Source organism: Dunckerocampus dactyliophorus, chromosome 16 (assembly GCF_027744805.1).
Source record: "Dunckerocampus dactyliophorus isolate RoL2022-P2 chromosome 16, RoL_Ddac_1.1, whole genome shotgun sequence".
Taxonomy (NCBI): domain Eukaryota; kingdom Metazoa; phylum Chordata; class Actinopteri; order Syngnathiformes; family Syngnathidae; genus Dunckerocampus; species Dunckerocampus dactyliophorus.
In genome coordinates this window covers 12,445,255-12,463,719 of record NC_072834.1, presented here as the reverse complement: position 1 = coordinate 12,463,719, position 18,465 = coordinate 12,445,255, and the positions used below count along the sequence as shown (strand labels likewise).

Genomic DNA, 18,465 nt, shown 5'->3' with positions numbered 1-18,465 from the left:
TAAAAGGACACTTGCAGGAGCATTAGGGGTGGCTATCAACCAACAAGACTGGAAAGCTCTCACTGGAAAAGGGCAGAGTGGAGTCAAATTATCATACCTTCCCCTCAGCAGCGCTGTTCTGTGTGCAGCATCTGTCTCAACAACAGCAGCTTCACGTTAATCCTCCGCCGGGCAGCAGCTGAACCCTTGCACTCTCATTCAGAGGTCGAGTGGCTGGATGAGCTTGTCAGTGATCGCTTAAAACATCCTCACCCGCTGTGCTCCGCGGAGCAACACAGGCCCTTCACCCTGCATTTCCACAACTTGCCCCGTGTGACCACGCTGAAGATGCACAGTAATTGGCATTATTTTTAGGGGTTGCGAAAGGATTAGTCACATAATCAATGAGTGGATACAATAAGTGAAAATATGAGATAATCTAAGACATGGGTGACTAAACCCCTTTTCTCTTGTCTGTCACTTTTACCCAAAATGCTCTGAAATGTTCTGAAAAAGTGTATGAATTCAGAGGTGTTGGACTTTAGAGGTTCCACTGAATGCTTCTCAAATAGTGGGGCGGGGTCCCCTGAGGGGAGTAAGAGGCAGGGAGGACTATCATCATAAAATGCCTTGAAGGCTGGAAGTGTCTTTATTCATGCTTGAACTATGCTAGTGCCAGCAACTCATACAGTGGTTTGTGCAGATAAACAAATGTTCTCAATCATATTTCGAATTGGGGTGTAAAAAAATATCTGTCCCCTACGGCGGGCATGATAGAAAATAATTGAGAACCACTGATGTACGGTCATCAGTTGTGGGCGATGCTGCAAATTTTGGTATTGATCCAATACCAAGTAATACAGGTACAGTCATCCCTCGCCACTTTGCGCTTTGACTTTTGCAGCTTCACTCTATCATGGTTTTCCCAAATATATTCATTAAAAAAATCATATTGCGGTTCCTCACAGTTTTGCGGATGAAATGAATACGGCCTATTATTCGTCATTGAGCAAATGTTACATATTTTTGGCCTAAATTAAGCATTTTCAGGCATAAAAATGGCTAAATGAACTATAAGACAAATACAAGGCATTCAAAGCACATGCATGTCTCATGCATTCAAAGAAAAAGTCCTACTTGTAGTATTTCCACAGGTTAGTAGTTGTGTGTAACTCTGTGTGTGTAATTATAATGTACGTATGTAAGTATTATTACTATATCAGCGTGTAGTAAGCATATCAAATGAAACAAAAAATTGTAGGCTTGGGGTATGTGTGTGTGCGTGTCTGTATTATTTGTCTTAGTGTTATTTTCACTGAATATGGCAACTATATTGGGTAAAATGAGTGTAAGGGTGACTGTAAAGGTGTTATTTCATGATTGTAGGGCTCTAATAATGATAAAAACGGTATTTAGAAGGTTGTAAACAGGTTTCTATGCTCTAACTACAAAAATATTCCATTCATAAATAAAGAATCCTACTTTGTGGAAAGTTCTGGAACCAATTAACCGCGATGAACAAGGGACGACTGTACGGTATTGCCAATAACAGTACTGATACCAACACTTTTTACTTAAGAATTTTCAAGACCATTGAATGATTTTGTGATTTTTGCCTTTGATTTGCTGATCGGGATTATAGTCAAAATGAAACACAAGACAAATCACAAGTCAGTTTAAAATGTAGTCATATTTCTTCTCACCGTAACTACTTGATTTGACAATCCTAATAAATAATATGAAATAGACATAACAAAACATAGTTTAATAATAGGTGAGTAATGACAATGAAGTCATAAAAAGGAAGAGTAATTAGTACTGTAAGTGCGGTAGCGATTAGACATAGCATTGACAAATGAAATAGAATAGTTGGATAATGGGTGAGTACTGGCAATGTACTCACAAAAGAATAAAGAGGAATAAGTGACAAGAAGGAAGAGTTAGTAGTGAGTGTAGTAGTGTTTAGACATAGCGTTGTATGCACACAGCGTTTCAAGACTCTTGTTCCTTGTACTTTGCCAACATCAACTGCTTGGATTGTTTCTTGAAATCGCTCATCTTAGTGCATTGTATGAGTTCTTTGCTCGAACTGTTCCATAATTTGATTCCACATACTGAAATGCTGACGTTTTTTAGCTTAAAACTCAGCTTAAATTACGCTTAAAACATTTATTCTCGCGTAGAAATGTTTTAAGCGTAATTTTTCCCTTAGGTCATATTTATTGTATGACATTTTTAGGTATCAGATTATGCATGATTTCAGCTGTTTGAAAATCAACTAGATCATCAAATTTTAATAATTGTAGAAATAGAAGACTCGTATGTTCTCTATACGCGGCATTATGGATTAGCTTAACTCATCTTTTTTGCAGTATCTGTAGCGAGTAAAGTGTATTTTTATAGTTATGTCCCCATGTGTCCACACCGTAAATTAGATATGGTAATACCAGGGAGCATTAGAGTGTATGGAGTGATTTTTTTGCAATATGAACAACAAAACAAAAAAGACAAATATATGTGAAAATAAATGTAGAAGAACTGAAAGATATCAATCTTATCATGCCAGTATCGACCCAGTCCTGGCAGTACCCTTGTTATGTATTCATACTATCGATATTTGGATCCGGCCGCCCTATTCAAGAGGCTTGCTAAAACCGACCAGTCCAGTGAGGACAAGCAGAATAGAAAATGGATGGATGAATGGGCTTGCTACAAGTGCTAAAATGCTAACTGCAGTACAGGTTCCATTTCCTTTCCAAAAAAATTGGCAAGAAGAAACTTTTTTTTTTCAAAAATAAAAAAAAAAAAAAAGACTAATGACACACTTTGTCACTGATAACACAAAGCTGAAAGGCAGGTTGTTTATTTACCAAAAAAAATGTCTCATCATAGCCACATGGGTTGGTTTAAAAAAAGGTGAAAGTAGCCCCCGCATGCTTTGATTTTTCAGTATGCGACCCTCGGTGGGAAAGGTTTGGACACCCCTGCCTTGGCTCGATCCGCCCACCCCAATGCGATCATTTTATTCAAGAGGCTTGTTAAAACCGAATATAATAACTGCAGTAAAGGTTGCATTTCCATTCACTCATGTTTCCTTTTCACGCATATAGCAGAAGACAAAGTCATTTTTATCACGCAATAAACACTTCCCGCACACAGCATGACTTGATAGGTGTCCACCTCATTTCAATGAGAAAAACAGATGTCTCAAGCAAATATTCAGTCACCAGAAAAAAAAATCTATCTGGAAATTTCCTCCAGATTTTGATCATTCACAATGAATCATCACATTATTCCAAGCCTGTTATTGTGTGCTGCTGGTCAGGCTGTGTGTGAGCAAATAGCGTATGTGGGTCATGATTCTAGGGCATGGGTGGAAAGGGCAAAGCTGCTCCGTCTATGTAGCAACGTCTCCAGCGCCAATTTTTGTTTGACTGACTGCCTACTCAAAGATGTCAGCTCTCTTCAAATAAGACGGAGACGGAAAGACAGCACTGATAAACAGCACAAGTGCTTTTTTCTTTTTTTAGATGAATTTACTGGAGAATAATTGTGAAACCAAAAGCAGTCGCTCTCTCACGCCATGCAGTGGCTCTCAAGTGAACTCTAGCAGCTTTTTGTAAGCAGGCCATGGAAAAAATGACTTTATGTCTTCATTCCTGTCTCTTGCTCCTGGATTTTCCTTGTAATGAAACTAACTTCCATTTTTGTAAAGAGCAGAACTCCCTTTTTTTGAGTCTGTTTCTCCCAAGATAGGTAGTGTCTTATTGTTGAAAACAATGTACAGTACTCTCTTTGAGGTACCCGCACTACAAAAAAGGTTGCGTACTGAACTGCACTTGCCTAAATTACTTCTAAAACAAAACAAAAAAAAACAAATGACATGTTTATGTAATTAACTCTCCACAGCTGCGGACGTCATTTATTCTCTAGTGACGCCCTGCTCTCTAAGACAAATGAGTGCGCACATAATCAGAATATGCCTGACCAAGAAAGTAGGCTAATAACATCTACATTTTTAATGACGAAAAAAAAAGCTGGCTCATTAGCACTCTGGAAAATAATCACATCGTCTAGTTTCCACAGTCTGAGCATTGACAGATGCATTCAAGTTTGATTAAAAGTACAATGAAATATTGTTTGGATGCTGAAAGGCCACAATGCGTGAATAGAATGGAGTGCACACAAAACAAACCGCGTGGCGTGCTCATAATTTATGAACGTCCTTGAGCAAACTCTTAAATCAATTCCAGGTCTGATCAACCTCTAGTGTTGTTGCACATCATAAGTGGGAGAAAACCCACTTCCAAAAAGCCTCCTGAGTTAGTTCTAGATTTAGGGAATAAACATATATTTAAAACAAATAGGATGGACCATTTATGGGTATACAGTAATCCCTTGCTTACCGCGGTTAATTGGTTCCAGACACGACCGTGAAAAAGAAGGATTCCTTATTTATAAATGGAATATTTTCATAGCTAAAGCATAGAAAACCTGTTTACAATCTTCTAAATACGGTTTTAACATTATTAGAGCCCTCTAGACATGAACCGACACCCGTATAGTCACCTTTACACTCGTATTACCCAATATAGTAGACATAATGAGAATAAATAAGTCATTAAAGACATAAATAAGACTCATGCTGTGCGTGTGTTGCTATAAATGTGGTCTCTCGGACAGTAAGTGTATGTCAGGGGTTCAGAGTTGAGTTTCATCTTGCCGTGGCTGCAGCAATAGCCCGTGCTTTTATTAGGGATTATTGTGCCTAGTGTGAGATAATTCACACCTGCAATAAAAGCCTGTTTTTCCGGCCATCAAGTCTTCTGGCGCTTGTCTCACCGCACATTACAGTAACATCACTGACACCTAGTTGCTAGTGTAGGATATGTCTTTGAATGTGTCTTTTTGAGGCTTTATATTTGTATTTTAGTATAGTTTAGCCATTTTTATGCTTGAAAATGCTTAATTTAGGCAAAAAATACATAACATTTGCTTCAATATGCATATTTTTTTCTAATAATAGGTCGTATTTAACCATGAAACAGCACGATTGATTAATTAGAGTGAAGCCACGAACTTTGAACCGCGGAGTGGCGAGAGACGACTGTAAACCAACAAGAAATATGTGTTACAAATTCAATGACACCCACCACTGTGGTTGGTTACGTTCAAGGAAAAGTAAAGTACACTTTCTGTAACTGTCTGATTCCTGTACATGGCTCTTTTTCATTCATTCAGTCCTGTTAAAGCTACAAATGACTACTGCCATCCATCCATGCACCAGTAAGGCCGCTTCTGTGAAAAGGGGCAAAGTACGCTTTGTGACTTGTAACCCCACCCTAAAAAAAAGGAGCATTTTGAAGAAAATACCACCTCGACAGATGATTCACATGGTCCCAGTCTGCTCTAGTAATGTGAAACTTGATTCTTTTTACTGACTGGAGTTGTTATGAGTCACTTACTGAAGTGAGTCGGGTACTCAATTCACTTGACACAGAGTGCATGCACATAATCTTGCACATGTGGGTCGGTGAAACTCGAGTGTTCTTCGAGCACTCATGAGTGGTAGTTCATTTTGTCAAGCCTGTGATGCAGCTCGGGCAAACTCGAGAGCTAAAAAAAAAGAAACATGAATATATATGCTAACTATAACTACAGTATATAAATAATATACAAAACATCAAATATCAAAAGTATGTGGACGTCCCACATTGTTTACTTCTCAGATGACCTCCTCAACATGTTTTGCAATCAAGCAAAAACACAGCAAAAATGAGACAAACAGGGTGAAGTGTTGGGAAAGAGTGTCCCGCAAGCTACCCAGCATGCTTTGTGGCGGGAAGATATGGGTGTAATTTTCACATGCATGCTGTGTGTAGACATATATTTGTATGCCCACGTGGTCCAGCCGGAAGGTTACGTTATGGGTCACATATAGTATGTGTTGTTTTTGTTAGCACTGTGAGGGGAGGTGGTTGTTCGGAATGCTGCACATAAAATGGTGCCCAGGCGCCCAGACTTCTCGTCGCCACAATACGGCGGGCCAGATTAAGACACTTGGCAGGTTGGATGTGGCCTGCGGGCAGCAGTTTGTCCACCCGTGATTAGGGTACAGTCGTACAATTAGTGACATGTCACCTGGTTTCCTTTTTTAACAGAGGGGATTACCTTTCAGTCCCAATTCGGAAAAAAACGTGTTTTGAACGACTGGTTGATGACTCGCACATCGTTAGCCTGCTCTGCTGAATGTGATGATCAGACAGGTGGATTGGTGCGGCGTCTGCAGTGATGCGGACTCTGCATTGGTCAGTTGTGGTGAAGAGGTTAGTGAGCCAAAAGGCAAAGCTCTCAATTTACCGGTTGATCTATGTTCCTACCCTAACCTATGGTCATGAGCTTTGGGTAGTGACTGAAAGGACAAGATTGCAGGTACAAGCAGCCGAAATGAGTTTTATCTGTAGAGTGGCTGGGCTCTACCTTAGAAATAAGGTGAGAAGCACTGTCATCGAGGAGAAACTCGGAGTACAACCGCTGCTCTTCTGCACTGAGAGGAGCCAGATGAGGTGCCTTGGGCATCTGGTCCGGATGCCTCCCAAACGCCTCCCTGGAGAGGTGTTTAGGGCACGTCCGACCGGTAAGAGGCACGTTGGAGAACTATGCCTCTCAACTGGCCTGGGAACAAAGTAGCCAAGGAGAGGGAAGTCTGGGCTTCCCTGCTTAGGCTGCCCCCATGTTGTAATGACACATTCAGCCTACACCCTGAGCAAACGATATGTCATAAATAGGTCACACGCTGTCAGTTGGCCAATGGGTATTGTAAAACCATTTATAGTTTTGCCTCTGGAATACAAAGTGTAGTCACACCCAACTCTCTGTGGTGGCTTTTTGTTATGAATGAAAAGTATAGGCAGTGTCAAGTGGCGTGAATCAGCTCAGCTTAAAGGAGGAATCTGACGAACAGGGTTGCCAACTCCCTGAAAAATAAATAAGGGACACCTTGTTGGGAGGGCCGGCCGACCTGACTACATACATACGCAGTCGTCCCTCGCCACTGTGTGGTTTGAATTTTGCGGTTTCACGCCATCACGGTTTTGCTAAATAAATTAATTAATACATTATCGCTGTTTTGTGGTTGAATATGGCCTATCACTAGTTTAAAAAAATGGCTAAATGAACAAAAACACAAATAAAAGGCATTCAAAAGACGCATTCAAATTGTAATATGTAGCATTCTACACTGCTCATTCGCTGTCCGTAATGTTACTGGGGTGTCGTGTGGGGTTTTGAGCTGCTGTTTAGAGTGTGGTCTACAGAGGGCAGTGACTTTCTTCATGCTGTGATGGAGCTAGCTTTTAGGAAGTAAATCTGTAGAAGAGAGAGCTACGAAGCGTTGAAGTGTTCATGCTGTGTTTTGAGCATATGCCTGGAAGACAAAGTTCCCTGTGTCTTTTTCAAATAAAAAGGCTGACTAATTTACAGCCATCCTTACGCGGTCTCATTCAGCCACTATTACATTACACTGATGATACAACAACCATCTCAGGAAGTATGCTGTCCAGAAAAAAAACAACAAGGAACTCTCCCAATGCTAACATGGGAGTCTATGTTGTATCGTATTTATGTCTTAAATGTTTATTTTCTGTTATTATGTCTAATATATTTGGTAATACGAGTGTAAAGTGTGACAATAGGGGTTTTATTTCATCCAGAGGGCTCTAATAATGTTAAAAACTGTATTTAGAAGGTCAAAAACAGGTTTTCTATGCTCTAACTACGAACATGTTCAATTTATAAATAAGAAATGCTACTTTGCGGAAATTCACTTATCACAGTCGGGTCTGGAACCAATTAACCGCAATAAAGGAGGGATTACAGTATATACATATTAATCTATGTATTTTTTTAATCTATCTATGAATTTTACTTGTTTATTACACAAAAAACACCCTCGTCCCTGTCAGCCAAACTTTTTTGTCTTCTGGTATCTTCTTGCACTTCTTTAGCACCTCCACCAATGAGATGACCCGGATTCTGTATTATATTACTCATGTGTGAGGATGTTGTCAGCTGATTGATGCCAGAGCAGAAATGGGTTGGGAATAAGTTTGTGGTAAAATTGCATATAAAGCACCTCGTCATTCAAAGTGCATTTCCTTTCAGTTCAATACGGGACGGATACTTAAATACAGTAATTAAATTAAATACGACAAAAATTCAGTTTTTCAAGGTATGGTTACCAACCCTACTGTCCTTACACCAACAATAGAACGGATTTATCCTGATCCCTAATACAACAAAAAGAATAACGCCTCACATTTTCTGTTCAGATGCTTATCGCTGGTAAAGCCACTTGGTTCATGCCACAAATAAAAAGGCGTATCATAAAAGATGAAATAATTTTTCATGCCTCAGTGAATTCAAGCCTGCAGCTACTGAGGACAATGTGTGTGTGCTTTGGAGCAAGAGATCAGCGACAGCAGCAAGGGCGATGACGTCTGTAGAGAAAGTTATATAACCAGAGCTGAACATTTGTTCTGTCACAGTTACAAGGTCAAAGAGGGTGACATGAATACCAGTCATAGTCTCCACAGTCATGTGCAACATACTTCCACTGCCCAAATAACACCAAGTTGACCAATGGAAGGCAGCGGTACAATGACATGTGTAGCCAAATGTCCATACAGGAATGATGATCATAGTGATGGGCGATATGGCCCAGAATCCTTATTGGATATACTGTATATTGCAGTCTATTGCGATGAGAGATGGGTACAGAATTCTGTATTTTTATAGGCACCGACCAAATTCCATCAGTACTTACTGAGCACCGATTCAAGTGAAATCAAAAGGTACCATGTTTTGGTACCTAAACTTTTTCGGTGGAGTGTCGTGGCCCCGCACCTACCAACATAAAATTCCCAAGACAAGTAGATGAAGCCAGAGGGAGGGGGAAATATTTACCCCAACAAGGAGCCAAATTAAAGCTATAGAAGCTAAAAATAACATGTTTAAGTACATGGATACTAGGGATGGGCGAGTACAACACTATCTGTATCTGTATCTGTTCACCCATCTAAATTATCCGTATCCGTAGCTGTACTCTGTACTCGATTTTGTTATTATTTAACATCATTTTAACAGATTATTCGAGTGGCAACCTGGTGTTTGTGCACTTATTTGCTCTGTCAGTTCACATCTTCTATTTCTGTATACAAAGGCGGAAATTAAAAATGTGGGTTTTTTTTTATCCGATTCATTGATTAATCGAAAAAGTTAATCTTCCGATTAATCGGTTATTAAAATAAATCATTAGTCGCAGCCCTAAAATAGACTGAAAATCATACATGTTTATTTCGTTAGTAAGTGACTTTGTGACTTCAGTGACTTTCGTCAGTCAAGTATAGAACAATAACAGGTCATTAAAAGTATGTGAAAAAAATGTACAATATTGAATACAATAACATAAGACAATGTATTAGTATCAAGAAAATAATACAATTATTCTGCTATTACATACAAAGATAAAGTAAATAGTGTACAATAACTAAAAACTACTATTGGCTGCCCCCAAAGCCCTCCTGTGTCAAATTATTTTATTCCCTGAGTTTGTATATATAACCTTTATAAATACTACGGTCGCTTGCCACTTCCTGCTTCGAATTTCACGGCTTCATTCTGTCACGGCTTTTCAAAAATACACTAATGAATAAATCATGGTGTTTTGTGGTTAAATACGGCCATATTTAAGCAAATGTTACCAATTTTTTTTCCTAAATTAAGCATTTTCAAGCATAATTGCATGACTTTTCCAGTCAGTTTCCCGAAGCAGCCCCCTGGCAGGCCACATTAACAATGATTCTCCCCAGGAAGAATATTAGTGCTTACGTACGATAGTTCTATAACCTTGGAAAGGTGATGGTGCTGCTGTATATCCAGTTTCACTTTGGTGTCAAAGTACAAGAGGTCATCAGTAGATGTTTACACTGTTGCTTGTCAGTAGCCATATATTTCAGCCACGTAGTAGCCTATTAAAGCATAACATTTTCAGTGATCATATGAGGTCAGTGGTGTTTTTATATGAAAAAAATGTCCATTGGGTAGGTGTCATAGCATGTCAAAGTACAGCAGTACTGTCCCTACGTAGTTAATGCAGAGTCACCACTCAATTATTTTTTTTCTTTTAAATTTAAATTAAACCTCCAGTTGACTCAGTGCACGATGCCATTTTAATACAATTCCACACCTTGTTGACCCACTTATCACGTGTATGTGAATTATGCCTTACATATCGCAGATATTTGAGGTCCATTTAAAACTCTGGATTTTTCAGTTATGAATCAACAGGACTGACAGTTTTCTAAAAAACTGGGTTATCAAACTTTCTGAACTGTGTGTCACAATCGGATTTAACGCATAGCTTTCCAATCTTGAATTCTTGAATGACCATGCCACTAATACAAAATGTACCAAGCTTTACTATACTGGGTTTATGCCTCCGACTGCTTTTGTTGTACTTTGGATCACGTAAATTCTGCAGATAACACCAGAAAGGAAATTAATGTATTACAGTGAACTGTCTGGGTAACTCTGCTTGTTAACACACCTCACATGCAGCTGGTCTGCCAGAGAATAAAAAGACGTAGCAGGAGGGATCAGTGTTGCCAACTTAGCAACCTTGTCGCTATATTTAGGGAGTAATCAGACCCCTCCGTAGACCCTTTTTTTTAAAGTGAAGAGGCAAATTGGAGAGATTGAACTGGTTTAGAGTGGCAAAGGTACAGATGTGTGTCAAGTTAAAGAACACGGCAGTTTGTCTTCTATTTATTAAGCTGTGGCATTGTCTGAGAAAGTTATGTACAGGTTTCACGTTTGTGTCTCATAGTACAAAACTGTGGTGAGTTCAATAACGCCGAATAAAGTGCCAAAGCTTAATGCTTGGTGAAAGACATTGTGAATTAACCAAAAACATAAACAGACTAATAATCAGACTGACATGAAAGCACGCATTGCTCTTCTCAACGAGCAGCGGGTGCCGCTGTGGGCCACTTCCCCATCTCAAAGCACTCACAGGCGGCTCTGTCTTGTTTGTGACATTTTTTTTAAAAAAGCGTAACGTCACATTTGTGGCAGAGATTTCCATTACTTGGCTGAACCACTGATCCTGACGAGACGTCAGTAGGTCTTCTCAAGGCTGATAAACTGCTGAGTCAGTTCTCCCGACCACAGTGTACAGTAATGTTCTCTCAAACGGGCCCCAAATCACTCGACCTGAAGACATTCATCAACTTGCCGATTGACAAATTTCTCATGGCTCCATTCACTTGGCAGCAGTGGGTGGGATCAGCAAACGCACATTAGCGTCGGTTTATGGGATGGCAACATCTTTCATGTCATGCCAGTTGCAGAAGGCCTTTGTAGTTTCATGCATTTACTTCCTTTGGGGAAAGGTTCACCAAGGATCGCTTTAAGGCGTCTGTCTGCCATGTCCATCCCGTGACCCTAATGTGGACAAGCGGTATAGAAAATGGATGGGTGGATGGATGGACATTCTTTACCTCAAGAGTGACATGAGTGTGTTTTCCCCGCAAAATGTGAAAAAGGCAAGATGCAAAAAGGCTACACAGCAACACTCATGTATTAGTAACACGAGAGCATCCTAACTAACTCTCACACTGACGGTCCAGTGGGTTTTGGAAACAATAACAGGATTAACAGTTCTCTAAATGCAAGCACTCGCAAGGTAAATATGCATAAGATTAGGTACACCTGAACAATTTAATAAGAGCTGCTGTATACTGTAAATCCTGCCTGTACAAGGATAATCATACTTCATTTTGATTGACGCTGTCAGAGAGCTATCATGATGCCATACCAGCTTTATACTTCAAGAGCTTAAACAACAACCACAGTTGAAAACAAAGTGCAGGATCAAGTGCAACACAGATAAGTCAAATACACAATAAAACAATAAAGCACAGCTAAAAACACAATAGTGCTATAATAAACACAATAAAACAAAATGAAATCAATGTCTCCTGCCGGCTCAAACGCCAGAGAACATATTATCAGATATGTTTATAATTGTGGTTTCTGCAGAACTGTACTGCATCATGCTTTCTAATATTTTGGTTACCTCCGAGAGTCTAAATATTAGACACACCGCAGTATAACACAGCACACTTCTACACCAACTACAATAACAGTAAGAAACATTGTTAAATCGTACCAGTCAAGCACTATGTTCTAGAGATGCTTAATATCAGCTTTCGTACCAATATCCAATATACCAATATTGTTCGGCACGATACCAATCATGGCAGCAGCTCTTTTCCTCTGTTGTGTAATGAACACATTATGCTTCTTTTACTATCACACCACTGGATTCATTTAAAAAATAAACACTGTTTGTGCAACATAAGACGAATACTGCAATGTGCAATACAAGTTATAGGAAACGTGCCATATTTTGTCTCAACAAAATAGTCGTGAAAAAAAAACAAGAGTCAAATAAAATAACATGTTGTCCTACTATCAACAAGTAAGACAGCGTAGTCTTAAGAAATTCACAGATAACAATGCAATTAAATAATGCTGGTCATGATACAATTTGGACAGTTGCACATTTCTATGTGGCACAAATATTCGTACAAGAACAAAGTAAAGTGCAAAGTATGAAATTATACAGTCGTCCCTCGCTACAGTCTATCGCAGCTTTAAAAAAGAGAATAAATTAATAAATGGTCGCTGTTTTGTGGTTGACTTTGGCCCATTATTAGTCCAAAAATACTGAAAGACAAGCCATATGTGGTATTCTGGTCAATAGGCCTCAGTAATGACACAAAACATTGATGAGACATGACATGACATTACATTACCTTAACAGTGCATGCAGTTAGCCATGGCATGTCCGACATGATAGAGTGAGTTCTCCTCCCATTCCGTGTGGAAGTGGTACGTTTTTGGCACTGCTTTTGGTACGCCACTGCTGCTGTGTTTTTGTGTCGTCCCGTGAGCCAAGTTCTGGTCGGTTTTTGGTGCTGAGGAAAGTAGTTCCGACTCGTTGGTGGGGTCACTTAAGTAAAACATTTTGCTTCTCTAAACAATATGCGTTCAAAAGAGTAACACATTTTCATCACAAAACAGTTTTCCACGAAAAAGTAGTCACACCTTGCAATCAATCTGCGTTATTTTATCTCCGTTCATATCACTGCGTGCTGCCACCAGCTGTCAACTGCACCTTTCCATAACCTGTTTCACAGTGATTACTGCTGGGATAGTGAAAGCACACATGTCTGACTACGAAACCAGTGATGGCGACATTCTTTTTAGCACGAAGCCTAAGGGATACCTATATGAACAGAAACACATGGATGCCGATCTTCGTTAGATGGAGTTAGAACGGGCAGAGGGACAGAGGAGGGACAGGGAAGTGCTGAAGCTGGACCCACAGCGGTACAGTAAATGTGAGTAGACTATACCCACAGTATATACGCTGTTTTACATGTTATTTTGACTGATTTTCAAATGCCACTGGACGTCTATGTCAGTTTTTTTTTTTAGAAACGCACATAACATAAACTTAGCTAACATATATTGTGACTGGAATCATACTCATAGAAACATGGAGACGATCCACAATTCCACATAGCTGGCAATAATAATAATAACAGTCATCATATTTTGTTATACATATACCTACATATGTTATGTAGGTAATTTGGTAATTTGCTACTCACAACGTTACTAGCCGATTCTTGATAGCCTGTCCCGATATACCATTAGTTTGTAAACAAGGGGCTAATATGCGACATCTAATTAGCCAGTATACTGTAGCTAGCTCTTACCCGGGGTGTTGGAACAGCAGAACTCTTCAAAACATGTTTCTTCCTCTGTCCTAGTGTGGAGGAACGTAATCCTTCTCGCTGAAGTATGCACTGCACACATGAAGCTGTTCCAACTTGCCACTTTGGTTCCCCTTTTTGCAAAAATGGCAAGAAGCCAAAGTTGTCTAATAGCAATGTCTGTGACAGGAAAATGATGGCATATATAGAGCGCATTCTTGTTATTACAGCCCAGATAATTACAAGTCTGCATCATTTTTGTAGATAATTTCTTTTGTCACAAGACCACTCTAGCTCTCAGTTTAACTCTCAGTTTAACTCTCGTGCCACGGCGGTCATCATCTGCTCATGTAAACACCGTGAAGCACATAAGCATGCGGCAGCACGCGGTGATGCAGCGGGAGAGAAAATAACACAGACTGATTGTGAGGTCTGACTTTGTTGTGGAAAACTGTTTTGTGATGCAAATGTATTACTTAAATTGTTTAGAGAAGCAAAAGACTTTACTCAAGCGACCCCACCAACTAGCCGGAACTACTTTCCTCAACACCAAAAAACGACCAGAACTCGGCTCACGGGACGAAATGAGGGGAAAGTCACTGTTGATGTAGTACACTGCTGCTGGGGATGTCATACAATTTCATGTAAAAAAAAAAAAATCCTTTTGACTTTTCCAATCCCAAAAACACAGCAGCAGTGACGGCAACGGCTAGCTGTCGCTAGCGGTGTGGTATGGCGAGGTGTCACTACGTCAGTAACGTAGTTCTTTGGCATAACAATGTTAATAACATTAATAATATCAATGTCGCTGTAGCTTGGTTAATATGCAGGTCACATTATGTAAATGGGACATTGTTGGCGGATTTTGGAGGTTTTTTCAGAAGGCTTTATTTAGGTGGAATAGTTGCATCCCATTATGTACTGTAAATACGTAGCTGTCTCTTTTTGGCCTTTTTCATATCTTTAAAACGCACAGAAAAAAGAAAGACGTGTGTTCATGTCTCACATAAAGATTGTGGATGATGGGCAAAATTCCCCCAAAAAGTGCAGTCGGAAGCTAACGTCAGCGTCGTCATCGATATTAGAGAGATAAGATCGATATTTTTCATATATTTGTATGTTTAGTTTGTTGTTGTGCTGTTCATATTGTTACATTGTTGATATATTGTTTATGTAATGGATGCCAGATGGTGTAGACCTCACTCACTGATGCCTCAAATAGCTGTGCTGGACAGTCAGTTGACACCTCTGACTTTTAGCTTGTGGGTAGGATTGCCCAACTGTCATTTCGCGATGATCTGATAATGTGGGTTCGAGCCCCGGCACGGTGCAGGGCTGCACTCAGGGAGTTTGTTCACAAAAATAATGTAAAATCTTTTCAGTGTGTTTTATTCAGATTTATTCATGGTCAGCAAAATCACAAAATCATTCAATGACCTTGGAAAATTTTCAGTGAGAAGTATTGGTATCTGTATTTACTTGGTATGGGATCGATACCACAATGTGCCGTATCCCACCCCAGTCAGTCACGCTGTTTAAAGCCTGGGAGTTTGCCTGCTGTGCAATTATAGTCAAGCAGGATCCAGCCGTATTCCATGTGTGTTTGCCATGAACTCAGCTTGAACATTCAACATTCAATCTTATGTGAAGTGCAGTGGCTCTGTTTCCTTAAAGAGACAGAGGGCACAAATGAGCCCTTTTACTGCTGTATAGACCTCTGCCATTTGTGCATGCCCAGTCACACTAAGCAGCTCTAGCAATAGTCAGACTAGCGTTCAGTTTAAGCTTGCGGGACATGGCCCAGTAACCTACTTTTCCATGCTCTGTAACATCAGAGGGGAGGCTCTGTGCCATCACTTAACTAACCTTCGGCACAGCATAGTTTAGACATGCATAAGAGGAAACACAATTACATGTCAAGGAGGCAGACAAAAAAAAAAAAACGTGCATATTACTGGGTTGTGTATCATGGCGATCCTGTGATATCCTGTGCCGAGTTAACTTATTCCTGATTTATGCAATATCCAAGTCAGACATTATGTCATCACTGCATGTTCAGTTCAAACACCCTTTCCAGTGCTTCTCATACTTTGTAGTTACCTCGTCCAAATTGTTGTTACGTAGTGACAGGACTGCGGATAAGCACCGGAGGGGCAAGCGTCCGGGTCATGAGGCTGCTGGCCCAAATGTTTAGCAGCATGATGTAAAAGGAGCATATGGTGCAGTGAATAGCCCACTTGAGTCAGTCATGGAGAGACCCATCTCGACCCGCTCGGCTGTCAGCACACATCCTCTTCATCACTATTCACTGCTACTGCTGGCCAACCTCAGCAAACTGTCAAAAATGTCTCCAGACACAGTATATGGATTTATTTGACAGTATAATAAAGTAGGATACCCTGCGCCGACGTGAATGTGTCTGCATTCTTCCAGATTTTGTCATACATCATTAAAAAAAATAAATTTTTCCACTGTTAGCCACATTAACCTACTGATGACGCAGCATCAGGAGCAACTGGGGGTTCAGTATCTTGCCCAAAGATAGTTCCACATGACAACAGGAGGAAGGAGGCTCGAACCCCCCAACCTCCAGGTTGAGAAACGGCAACTCTACCACCTGAGCAACGCCGCCCCTTAGACCAGAATATTGAATTCTATTAAAAAATGTCACGTAATAAACATGTAACGACAGGCATGACCACGAATGCAACCTATTGAGAAATTTAAGTGTGCAAAAGTGAGCCATGGACGCGTGTATGTGTAAAAGTACAACAGCACAAAAGTCCAAGTAAGAAAAGTGCACCGAATGTTCTTACCTGGCTTGTGCGAAATGCAGGTCAGACACGCGCAGAATCTCTCAGCGACGACACAAAACAGATGTCCTACAGTCCAAAAAAAAAAAAAAAAGTTGCCCAGAGATGAAACTGACACTGTCACGTCTCAGTCGGTCGAAGGCTGCCCTTTTTTCTTTTCAGCAACAGGGAGTACGACCCAAAGTGTCCCGGTCCTGGATGTGTTTAAATGCCACAAGCTGGATCACGCACCGTGCTGTGCGGACTGAACATGAAGACTGCATGAACATTTGCCTCTTTGCAGCCAGTGCGTGGACACAGTTTAGCCCCGCCCACTGGACTACAGTAAATTTGTGTGTGCGCTTTCACACACAAAAAAAGTGTGATAGCTACAGTATACCCATCACACTTTTACACGTACCGAACTACATTACACAACACACTGTCTTATAGTTCACATTTCACAGGTATTTTTCAAATGCAGTTTCCACTATTACTATACGTTATTATATTATATTTCCACTATTATATTTTTAACATTCTATTTTTTTTTTTATGTGAAACCTCGCTGATTAACCGTTTTCTGGTTTTCGTATTTGGTAAAAATATAATTAATAATCGTAATTAACAATCGTTTTCTGGTTTCTGCATTTGATTATAATATATTTACATCCTTATGTTGAAATATATTAGCTTCAAAATGAAAAAAATGATTTAGCCACACTGCACAGCAGTAAACTCAAAGTCAAGTGTATGACAGTTTGGAATAAAAAAGAAAGGAATTGGAAATCCTTTTAACAATCAGTTTTATTGGCACAGTATATTCATTTAAAAAAAATGAAAGTAAGAAACACATCACACAAAAGGGCGGAAATGCCCTTAAAAAAAATAAAACATGTAATACAAGAGTTTAGTATTTACAACAATATCAAAGAGACAAAAATATTTATATCAGTATGTACTACGGTATATGAAACCTCTGTCTTCCATTCAGTTCCCAGCCTGGCAACATAAATACACCATCTAAAAAGGTCCGGAGAGCGTGAGGAAGGTTCCATTCCGAAGTAAGGACACGTCTCTCCAAGTTAGTTACACATTTGGATACTGTATGACTGTGCAAATACACAAAACATGTGTTTGCTCTTGCTGATGAGAGAATAACCCTGCAACAGATGTTCATGGTTGTCTTTCACAAAAAAAAAAATCTGGGCTTGAAGCTGGACTTTGCGGTATGGAAGCAGTTTCCAAGTCAGTGATGGACTACACTGGAATTAGATACTTTATTTATAAGTAGCGGTATTCTGGTGTCATTCCATTCTTAATATCTTCTAGTACATGACAGGACATGATAGACATATTTGGGTCAATACTAGATACATGAGCAGTAAAAAAAAAAAAAAAAGGTTAATGTTAATTATAAAGCAAAATTAGGTAGGTCTTAATCATGGTGGGAAACCAAAAAAATAAACAGCACAACACTTAACAGGTAAGTTAACACACAACAACAATGAACTACCCTTCTATGTGGGGTAAATACGACACTAAGCGCTAACACAGACACATAACTTTTTACTGTTGCACAAGGCATGCTGGGCCTCCAATAGAGATTTTAATTCCAGCGCAATAATGCATTTGGATAACGGAATTCAGCCGTGTCCCGCAAAATTGAGAGAGACGAGCTCCTTTCACGGTGTGGAGTCGCTCCTCTCAGTTGCAGGTTAGCAAATCATCTTTATTTCTTTAAATATCATTATTGGAGGACTGGAGGGCGAGAATGGATGGCTGTTTGGAATGTGCCACGAGACAAATTAAAAAATTTGCTTCTGGGCCACAAATGACCCCCAGGCCGC

The 18,465-nt window shown here is 39.9% G+C and overlaps 1 protein-coding gene across 6 annotated transcripts in view; it reads right to left on the bottom strand.

The window, feature by feature from the left end:
- npas2 (neuronal PAS domain protein 2) overlaps nt 1-16,891 on the bottom strand; it is a 77,774-nt gene extending 60,883 nt beyond the window's left edge. For all 6 annotated transcript variants that reach the window (XM_054755769.1, XM_054755765.1, XM_054755771.1 and 3 more), the window contains exon 1: nt 16,640-16,891. The gene's annotated coding sequence lies outside the window, so the exon portion shown is untranslated. The remainder of the gene's footprint in view (nt 1-16,639) is intronic.
- Nucleotides 16,892-18,465: the final 1,574 nt, after the last annotated feature.